Here is a 10703-nt window from a genome sequence, read left to right on the forward strand (position 1 = left end):
AAATGGGACTAGTAATTGTTTCTCCATGAAGTTACTGCATTAAGTTATTGCTACCTGCTGTAGCCAGCTCAACAAGTGTTCCATTGCCTCCCCCTCAGAGCTCAGACCCAGCACTGGACATAATGTCCCGTCCCACCTCCCTGAAGTGCTTTCCCTCAGGTCTCTCCTCTCTCACTTGCTGCTGCTGCTCCTCTGTTTGACCTCCATATATGGCTATGAGGGTCTCCCTCACAGCTGGGCCATTGGCCCTCTCATTGCTCCACCTACATTCTGTCCCCCTTGGCATTGCCTGTTTACTTTTGTGGAAAACAACTGCAAAGATCCCATCTGTCTTGGCTGAGATCAGAACACTTTTCTGAGACTCTGGATGCCAGTATTTCCAACTGCTGACCAGACATCTCAATCTCAACATGCCCAGAATAAAGCTCTTCTCTTGATCTTGCTTCCAATGCATCATCAAATATTCTTTTAAAGTGTTTAAGATTTATTTGGGGGAGAGACAGATGAGAGAGAGAAATAGAATCAGAGTATCACTGTGGCACATGTAATGCTGGGGATCAAACTTCAGACTTCATTCTTGAGAGCCCAACACTTTATCCACTGCACCACCTCTCAGGTGGCCTAAATCTTTTTTTTTTCCCTTGAGATTTATTTATTTTATAAAAGACACCAAGAAAGACCATAGACTACTCTGAAATATGTTGTATTGGGGATCAAACTTGACTTCACTGGACAGATCACCTGACCAATGTACCCTGGAACCTCACCTCTAAAGAGCCCTGTCCCACTAGGGAAAGAGAGAGACAGGCTGGGAGTATGGTTCGACCTGTCAACGTCCATGTTCAGTGGGGAAGCAATTATAGAAGCCAGACCTTCCACCTTCTGCATCCTATAATGATCCTGGGTCCATGCCCCCAGAGGGATAAATAATAGGAAAGCTATCAGGGGGAGGGAATGGGATATAGAACTCTGGTGGTGGGAATTGTGCCCCTCTTATCCTATGATCTTTTCGATCATTATTAAATCAATTTTTAAAAAAAATGGTTTACGAGACTGTAGGATTACAGGATACATATTTCCATACAACACCTACGACAGAAGTTCTGTGACCCCAACCCTACAATGACAGACAACATATTTCTCGCAAAGTCTTTTTTTTTTAAGTATTTATTTATTTATTCCCTTTTGTTGCCCTTGTTGTTTTATTGTTGTCTGATATGACAGAGAGAAATGGAAATGAGGGGAAGACAGAGAGGAGAAGAGAAAGACAGACACCTGCAGACCTGCTTCACTGCCTGTGAAGCGATTCCCCTGCAGGTGGGGAGCCGGGGGCTCGAACTGGGATCCTTATGTTGGTCCTTGTGCTTTGCGCCACCTGCGCTTAACCACCTGCACTACCGCCTGACTCCCTATTCTCACAAAGTCTTTATTTATATATATATTTTTTTTTTATTTAAGAAAGGATTAATCAACAAAACCATAGGTTAGGAGGGGTACAATTCCACACAACTCCCACCACCCAATCTCCATTTCCCACCCCCTCCCCTGATAGCTTTCCCATTCTCTATCCCTCTGGGAGCATGGACCCAGGGTCATTGTGGGTTGCAGAAGGTAGAAGGTCTGGCTTCTGTAATTGCTTCCCCGCTGAACATGGGCATTGACTGGTCGGTCCATACTCCCAGTCTGCCTCTCTCTTTCCCTAGTAGGGTGGGTCTCTGGGGAAGCGGAGCTCCAGGACACATTGGTGGGGTCTTCAGTCTAGGGAAGCCTGGCCGGCATCCTGATGACATCTGGAACCTGGTGACTGAAAAGAGAGTTAACATACGAAGCCAAACAAATTGTTGAGCAATCATGGACCCAAAGCTTGGAATAGTGGAGAGGAAATGTTAGGGGGGGTACTCACTGCAAACTCTAGTGCACTTCTGCTTTCAGGCATATATTTTGCAGTAGTTTATGGATACGTGTGAACATATGCTCTCTCTCTCACAGAAACTGGTGTATATCTAGGTTTTGGGACTTTGTTAGAAAGTGAACCACCTGAGATGAAATTAGAGTATACTATGAAAGGAAAGGTCTCACCGAGTAATGAAGTTGAAGGGTTGTCATTCCACACGTGAAGTCTCTGGACACAGTCTGAAGTGAAGCATGTTGAGGTGGCAATCGTTGTGTTGGTTAGGTTGTGATCGGCGGATGCAATGTTATTTGGTATGGATTGGGAGAGGCATACAGGAAAGTGGGCCCTATCCAAGGGTTCCAGGACTGGGGGAAGTAGAGGCTCTATAGTGGAGATGTGAGGTTCCTGCTGTCTTAGGGTTCCAAAAGACAATCGATAGTTAATGTTATCATCACATTGTTTGGTAATTGGGTTAACTTTGAAAAGTCCTTTTGTTAGGGTTTGCTGTACAGTACCCAGTATCTTGTATATAGCTGTGCTATTGGTTGCTTCTGATCTACTTGGTCTAGGCTTTTGAGAGAGTCTGCATATCAATTACACTGCATATATTGAGAAAAGATTCAGCTTGTGTTTTGAAAAACTTCAAGACATACAATGAATTTCCCCCCCTCGTATTAATTAACTAGTGATTTATATGACTACATTTTACTAGGAGTGTACATAAACACCATTCCCACCACCAAAAGACTACTCACAAAGTCTTAAAGACAATTTGTTTACTTCTGTTTTTTTTTGTGGGTTTTTTGGGGCAACTTTTTAATTTCAGTTCTCTAGGTTCTATATGTGGGAGTGAAATCATCTGGTAGTTATCTTCATCTCTTTACTTAGTTTGCTAAGCATAATTATTTCTACTTCCATTTATTTTGCCCAAATAAAGAACACAACAACATATTTTTATTGTGGAGTAGTGTTCCATAGAGAATATATCTCATGTCTTCATTATTATTATTAGTGATTCAATATTGGTTTACAAAATTACAAGATAATAGTAAAATTCCACACCCTTCCCACCACCAGAGTTCTGTGTCCTATTTCCCTCCATTAGAAACTGCAGTGGTTCTCCCAAGGTCACAGATATGAGCTGACTATTATTTCAATAACTATCTATCTATCTATCTATCTATCTATCTTTTTGCCCATTTTTCTCTGGTCCTGCCTTCTCTTCCTTTTCAAGTCATACCTACACCTACTACTATTTCTGAATGTCTATCCTTTTTTCCTTTTCTCTTTCAGGGTCCTCATGTAATTAGGGTTCAGAACCCTGTCGTCTCTTGATTTCTTTATCCAGTCATCTATCGATGGCATCACTCAACCTTATGCTTTGTCTCTTTTGTCTTCTTCAATGGTTCTAGCATTTGCATTTGTTCCTCAAATGCTAGAACAAAGCCTGGGAGGCACTACTGGTTCTCTCTCCTTTACTCATCTCCATCCACAAATCTCTCACCAAGCCCTGACAATCTGAATACCTCACAAATATCCCCACTGATCTTTGTCTCCCCCAACCACCTTGAGGCAAGCCAACATCTTCTCCCACTTAAATGGTCAGGCTTATCTGCTAACCCCTCTTCTTGTCTCCACTCTTGCTCTCCTACAGTCCACTACCCTCAGAGCAGCTAGTGTGATGGTCTTTTCATAGCGTAAACAAGAAGACATCTCTCCCCCACTTAAGAATATCCCACCATCACTGGACTCACTTCCATCAGGAACATCAGCATAAGCCCTCTGTGGGCCTTTCCAAGCAAGACCTTTCTCTCAAAGTAGAACAACAATGGTAGGGATTGCTCCATTCTCTGAATAGAGGCTAGGTCAGCCTACTCTGCCACTCATGCAAGACTGCTCCTGAAATGAGTGCAACTTAGAGTGTTCCTAGCCGTGACCATGGACTGTGAGCTCAAACTGACAGGGTTTCAGAGGTTACACAGGCTACTGTGCTAAATATGAGTATATATGGGCCCTAGGTCAGATCGGTGGCATTTACAGTTAATGTTCATGCGGGTGGACCAAAGGTATTGTCTGGGGAGATGAAGTCAGAGTTGGAAATAGGACTAGAAAGCAACCCTTCAGCTCTAGCACTCTGCTGAGACCGTTCCTAGTTCACAGGACTCCTCAATTATGTACTGAGTGGCGCATCTCCTAAGAACGTCACAGAACCTAGATATAGATCAGGGTCCATGAGACAAACACATGTGCACATATGCCCATAAGTTAGGGGAAAATATGCACCTTAAAGCAAAAGTGAACAATAGTTTGCAGTGACCCAAAACAGCAACCACATAGAAAGACCCCAAAACAAAGACACCATAAAATGATACGTATATACTTCTCCCATATATGGCAGCTTCTCTCTGCCCTTATCCAGACTATACTTTTATTCCACCTGCATGTTAGCTATTGGGCTCAGGCAAAAATTACTAAAGTCATGAGCCCCAGGACACACTGGTGAGGTCATCTGAAAGGCAGCCACCAAGTTGCAGACACTACCATGATGCCATCCTGACTTCCCAGGGCAGATGACCTCACCAGTGTGTCCTGGAACATTACCTCCCCAGAGCCTTACCCCACTAGGGAAAGACACAAACAGCCTAGAGGTATGGATTGACCTGTCAACACCCATGTCCAGCAGAGAAGCAATTACAGAAGCCAGACCCTCCCACCTTCTGCACCCCAAACAGAATTTTGGTCCATACTAGGGAAAAGACACAAACAGCCTAGAGGTATGGATTGACCTGTCAACACCCATGTCCAGCAGAGAAGCAATTACAGAAGCCAGACCCTCCCACCTTCTGCACCCCAAACAGAATTTTGGTCCATACTCTCAGAGGAATAAAGAATAGGGAAGCTAGTTGCATTGATGGTATAGTGGTGAGCATAGCTGCCTTCCAAGAATAGGGGAGCTTCCAATGGGTGGGGGGTAGGACATAGAACTCTGGTGGTGGGAATTGTATGGAACTGTATCTCTGTTACAATCTTGTTAATCATTATTAAATCAGCAATAATTTTTTACAAGTATCTTACAGAACCATTATTCTACCTGTCCTGCCCTTCATTCTCATCTTTTAAAGTGTGACTACTCAACTCTGAGGATAAAAGTCATCTTCTTATGGATGTTGAACCATGACACCCCACTCCCATAGCAATACCTTTCATTCTCTGTGTAGCTTGGCCTTTGGGTATTTTTGTTGGTTGTGTTTCTTGTCTACTTATTGCTATTTTTCTTGACAGAATGGATGCTCCATGGGAAGGGGGACTTTGGTTTTTGCCTCATACTGAAACATAGGCTTGACATAGGATAGGATGAATGATGAATCAGTTGAGTGAATGACCAATGAATGACAGACACAAACAATCAAAGGTAAATCTTTAAATTAAGTCCTGTGAGACCTCAGTAGAGAACTAAATTTGGTCATCAGTGATTCTCTGAGGGCCAAGGCCTACAGTCTCTCAGTACAAATTGCTGAGAATAGACTAGAGAAGTTTTTGGTTTTGTTTTTTTTTTTTAATTTCCAAATGGGATAGATCCTTGATACCAAGAGAGGAACAAATTATCTCCCATGACAAGCTGGCAGAGAGGGTGGCTTCTTATAACTTTGAGTGGGTGCTGGAAACTGGTTAATCAGTGACAGGCGAGGTCAAGGCACAGATGTCACATGAATGTGCCTGAAAAGGCCAGTGTATCATGATCAGGCCCAGGGCAGGACTGAGCTGTCTGGAGCCTACTGGTTCCCCCTGGAACAGGCTCAGCATTTCCAGAGGATAGCAAAAAGGACTACTGGCTACATTCCTGCATTCCAGGCCCTGCCTTCCCACCTCCCCACTCTCCACCCTTCACCACCAAAGGCAGGAACAGAAGCTCTGCCCATGGAGTTATGTCCAAACTGATTCAATCAAAACTCATCATGCTAATGAATACTAAGAAGGGAACCTCAGTGGCGCCCTTGCCAATATAACTTCTCTCTGGCTTGGCATCAAAATCAAAGTCCTGAGTTTTCCAAGCCACATTTCTGAAGCCACTCCTTTCTTTTTTTAGCACTACAAACTAAAGAACCTCTCTCTTTCTCTCTCAGGGTCCCCCCTCCCTCTCTCTTTTTGGTGGAGAGATGCCAGTTTGGACAACTCCCAAGGACCAGACTTTTGTGGCCAGACTTTGTAGGAACAAAATACAAGTCCCCTCAACTGTTGCTTGATTGATGGAAGCCCTGTGAGATCTGACCCTGAGGGGATTCATTCCTCAAGTTTGTTATTATTATCATCATTATTATTAAGTGCTACCAGGAATAGACGCTAAGCTTGAATACAAAACCAAACACCCCACCCCAGACTTCTATTTGTTTGGTATTTCACAAGCTAGTGTAGACAACTCAGTGTGCGAAGTGCCCTTGGGTTCTACTGGACTAGTCCCCTGAGTTTTGCTACCCTAACATAGAAGATATAGTTCCTACCCTTGGAGAGCTCACTGGGATCTAGTCAGCATATGTACTGAGGACACATGCAAATGAAGAAACATGTTGCCCAGAACCATCTGATGTAACCAAATGCCCATCTGTGGTGAGGAGTTTGAGGCACCCTGATTTCTTTTTTTTTTTTTTCCTCTAGGGTTATTACTGGGCTCGGTGCCTGCACCATGAATCCACTGCTCCTGGAGGCCATTTTTCCCCCTTTTGTTGCCCTTGTTGTTGTAGCCTCTTTGTGGTTATTATTATTGCCATTGTTGATGTTGTTCGTTGTTGGATAGGACAGAGAGAAATGGAGAGAGGAGGGGAAGACAGAGAGGGGGAGAGAAAGATAGACACCTGCAGACCTGCTTCACCGCCTGTGAAGCGACTCCCCTGCAGGTGGGGAGCTGGGGCTCGAACCGGGATCCTTTTGCCGGTCCCTGCTCTTTGCGCCACATGCGCTTAACCCACTGCACCACCGACCGACCCCGGCACTCTGCTTTCTTTTGGGTCCAGTAACATAAAGACCTGGCTTCATAATGTCAAGACCAGGCCTCACTCCTCACCCAGGGCTCAAGATGACAGTTACAAGTTGAATTTTGGTCTCATGCACAAGAGATTGTCAGAAGAGCAATAAAGCCTACTAACCCAAATTATCCTTACTGGATTTTTTTTTTTGGGGTGGGAGATAAAGATAGTTTGCTCTCTATGCTGCCATTTTATAGTACAGGGGATTGAATACACAATATGTGCTTTAGGGCTGAGCTGTTTCTCAGGCTCCTCCAACTGATTCTTTAAGAATTGATTGGAACACAGTGAAGTATGACTCCACTGTGAGATAAGGTGAACTTTTGCTGCATAGATGGATCTGGAAGGGCTCATTCTATGTGAGATAAACTAGAAGGAGGGCTAATAATGGACAATTCAGTCTTGTGTGGAATTTAGGTAAAAAGCAAGAGGAAATCCAGGATGAAGTTAATAAACCATCAGCTGATCTGAGCATGCCTGGGTGAGGTGAGATCTAAAAGAAAGTTGGGAACCTGGTAACTGACAGTGAATGACAATTTGGTGGGTGAGGTGTGTTTATACCCATTTTAGGAAGATGTGAAATTGCACCTCTGAGAGGACAACAGTAATTCTTTTTTTTTAATATTTCTTTATTTTCCCTTTTGTTGCCCTTGTTCTTTTACTGTTGTTGTAGTTATTATCATTGTTATTGATGTCATTGTTGGATAGGACAGAGAGAAATGGTGAGAGGAGGGAAAGACAGAGAGAGGGAGAGAAATATAGACACCGGCAGACCTGCTTCACCACCTCTGAAGCGACTCCCCTGCAGGTGGAGAGCCAGGGCTCGAACTGGGATCCTTATGCCGGTCCTTGCGCTTTGCGCTACGTGTGCTTAACCCGCTGTGCTACCACCCAACCCCCCTTTTTTACATAGAGACAGAGGGGCAGAGAGAAAATGACAGAGACCACAACACTGAAGCTTCCTTTAATGTGGTGGTAGCCAGATTTGAACCTGGGTCACACACATGGCATAGCAGCATGCTATTATGGTATTTATGGTATTACGGTATTATGGTATTTCACCACCCCAACAACTATTTTATAAAGTCACCTTTTATTTTTATATTTATTTATTTACTAGATCACTGCTTAGCTCTGGTTTATGGTGGTGTGGGGGACTGAACATGGGACTTTGGAGCCTCAGGCATGAGAGTCTTTTTATGTAACCATTTCATTATTTATCCCTGCCTACCTTTTTCTGAATTAAAAAAATGAAAGTAGATCTGAGAAGAAAACATAATAGCTATGCAAACACCTTCCTTTTTACCTTCTTCCCTTCCTTCCTTCCTTCCTTCCTGTCTTTTTTATTGACACCACGGTTATTGCTGAGACTCTGGTGCCGGCACTATGAATCCACTGCTCCCAGCGGCCACTGCCCCTCCCCTTTCTACTTTCTATCCATATATTATTTGATAGCACTGACAGAAATTGAGAGAGGAGACAGACAGAAGTTGAAAAACAAGATCAGAAGAGAAAACACAAGTAGAACCTGAACTGGAATTGGTGTACTGCACCAAAGCAAAAGACTCTGGGAGTGGTTGGGGGGAGAGGAGAATACAGGTCCAAAAAGGATGACAGAGGACCTAGTGGGGGGCTGTATTGTTATATGAGAAACTGGGAAATGTTATGCATGTACAAACTACTGTATTTACTGTCAAATGTAAAACATTAAGTCTCCAATAAAGAAATTAAAAAATATATATTTCAAGGGAAAAAAAAGAAATTGAGAGGAGAGAAGGAGATAGAGAGGGAGAAAGAAAGAGAAACACCTGCAGACCTGCTTAAACATTCATGAAGTGTTCCATTTTGCAGGTGGGAAGCATGGGCTCAAACCCAGGTTCTTGTGCATGGTAATGTGTATGTTCAACCAAGCGACTTTCACGAAAGACTTTCATGACTGAAGTCCTGGGGACCCAGCTTCAATTCTCAACACTGCCATAAACCAGAGCTGAGCAGTGCTCTGGTCTTTTTCTTTTCTTCTTTTTAGTTTTATTAGTGATTTAATATTGATTTACAGAATTATAAGATAACAGGGGTATATTTTCATACTGTTCCACCATCAGAGTTCTGTGTCCCCATTTCTTCCGTTGGATATTGCAGTAGTTCTCCCAAGGTCACAGATAGGGATTCACTATTTTCTACAACTATCTATGTATATATGTATGTGTCCATGTTTTTTTCTATGGTCCTGCCTTCTCATCCTTTCTAAGTCACAGCTACACCTATTGCTACTTCTAAATGCCTTTCCATTTTCCCTCTTCTCTCTCTGGGTCTTGATGAAATTGAAGTTCAGAGTCTTCTGGTCATCTTCCCCTAATATTTCTCCTCTTTTAGGATATGGACCAAAACTATTTTGGGGGTGCAGAAGGTATTAGTTCTGACTTCCGTAATTGCTTCCCCACAGGGAATGGGTATGGGCAAGTGGGCCCATACACCAAGACTGTTTGTACCTTTCCCTAGTGGAGTAGGGCTCTGGAGAGCTGAGGTTCTAGGATACATCACTGAGGTTGTCTGCCCAGGGAAGTCAGAATGGCATCATGGTAGCATCAGCAACTTGGCTGAAAGGTAGTAAGATATAAAGCAGGGCAAAATGTTTAGTCAACAGGAACCAAAATGTAGGGACATATCAGATGAGAATAGGGATCTCAGGGTGGAAACAAGCTAGGATGTCTAATTGAAATATGTTTCTACAGCAACAACAAATTCCGGAGAGGCTGTGGGAACAATGGTACCCTTTTGCACTGCTGGTGGGAATGTAAATTGGTCCAGCCTCTATAAAGAGCAGTATGGAGAACTCTCACAAGGCTAAACATGAACCTTCCATATGACCCAGTAATTCCTCTCCTAGGGATATCCCAAGGACTCCATAACACCCAACCAAAAAGATATGTGTACACCTATGTTCATAGTAGCACAATTCGTAATAGCTAAAACCTGGAATCAACCCAGGTGCCCAACAACAGATGAATGGCTGAAAAAGCTGTGATATATATACACAATGGAATATTATGCAGCTACTAAGAACAATGAACTCACCTTCTCTGACCCATCTTGGATGGAGCTAGAAGGAATTATGTTAAGTAAGATAAGTCAGAAAGACAAATACAAGTATGGGATGATCCCACTCATAAACAGAAGTTGAGAAAGAAGAACAGAAAAGAAAAGTCAAAGCAGAATTTGACTGAGTGTAGAGCAGGGCACCAAAGTAAAAATCTCTGTGTTGAGGGTGAGGGTGGATGTTCTGCTTCACTGGGAGGGGATGGGATGAGACACATTCTTTTGGTGGTAAGAATAGTGTTTATGTACACTACTATTAACTTCTAGTCATAAGTCACTATTTAATTAAAATGAGAGGAAATTGATTTAATGTTTCATACTTTTTAATGAATAGATGATAGGCTGAGTCTTTTAAATGTTGACTCTCTAAAAAGCTTAGACCAGGGGCAACAGAAGGAACCAGTGGCATTACTCTATAAGACACAGCTATATACAAATAAGTCAAAGGATAAATTACGGTGATATTCTGTATGATACAGCAAATATTAACAAAGTAATATTTCAAAGTTAACCCAATTGCCAAATAATGTGATTATAGCAATAACTATTATAGCAATAACTATTGTCTTCTTAACCCTAAGACAGCAGGAACCTCTCACTTCCTCTATAGAGACTATATTTCCCCCAGTTCTGGAACCTCTAGGGTGGAGCGCACTTTTCTGCATGCTTCTCTCGATTCATATCAAATGATA

At 42.8% G+C, this 10703-nt stretch overlaps 1 long non-coding RNA gene across 1 annotated transcript in view; it reads left to right on the forward strand.

Moving 5' to 3' along the window:
* Positions 1-6123, forward strand: part of LOC132535781 (uncharacterized) — a 48063-nt gene extending 41940 nt beyond the window's left edge. Inside the window, exon 4 of the long non-coding RNA XR_009547488.1 lies at positions 6019-6123. This is a non-coding gene — a long non-coding RNA (uncharacterized LOC132535781). The remainder of the gene's footprint in view (positions 1-6018) is intronic.
* Positions 6124-10703: the final 4580 nt, after the last annotated feature.

This window comes from Erinaceus europaeus, chromosome X, assembly GCF_950295315.1.
Source record: "Erinaceus europaeus chromosome X, mEriEur2.1, whole genome shotgun sequence".
Classification (NCBI taxonomy): Eukaryota; Metazoa; Chordata; class Mammalia; order Eulipotyphla; family Erinaceidae; genus Erinaceus; species Erinaceus europaeus.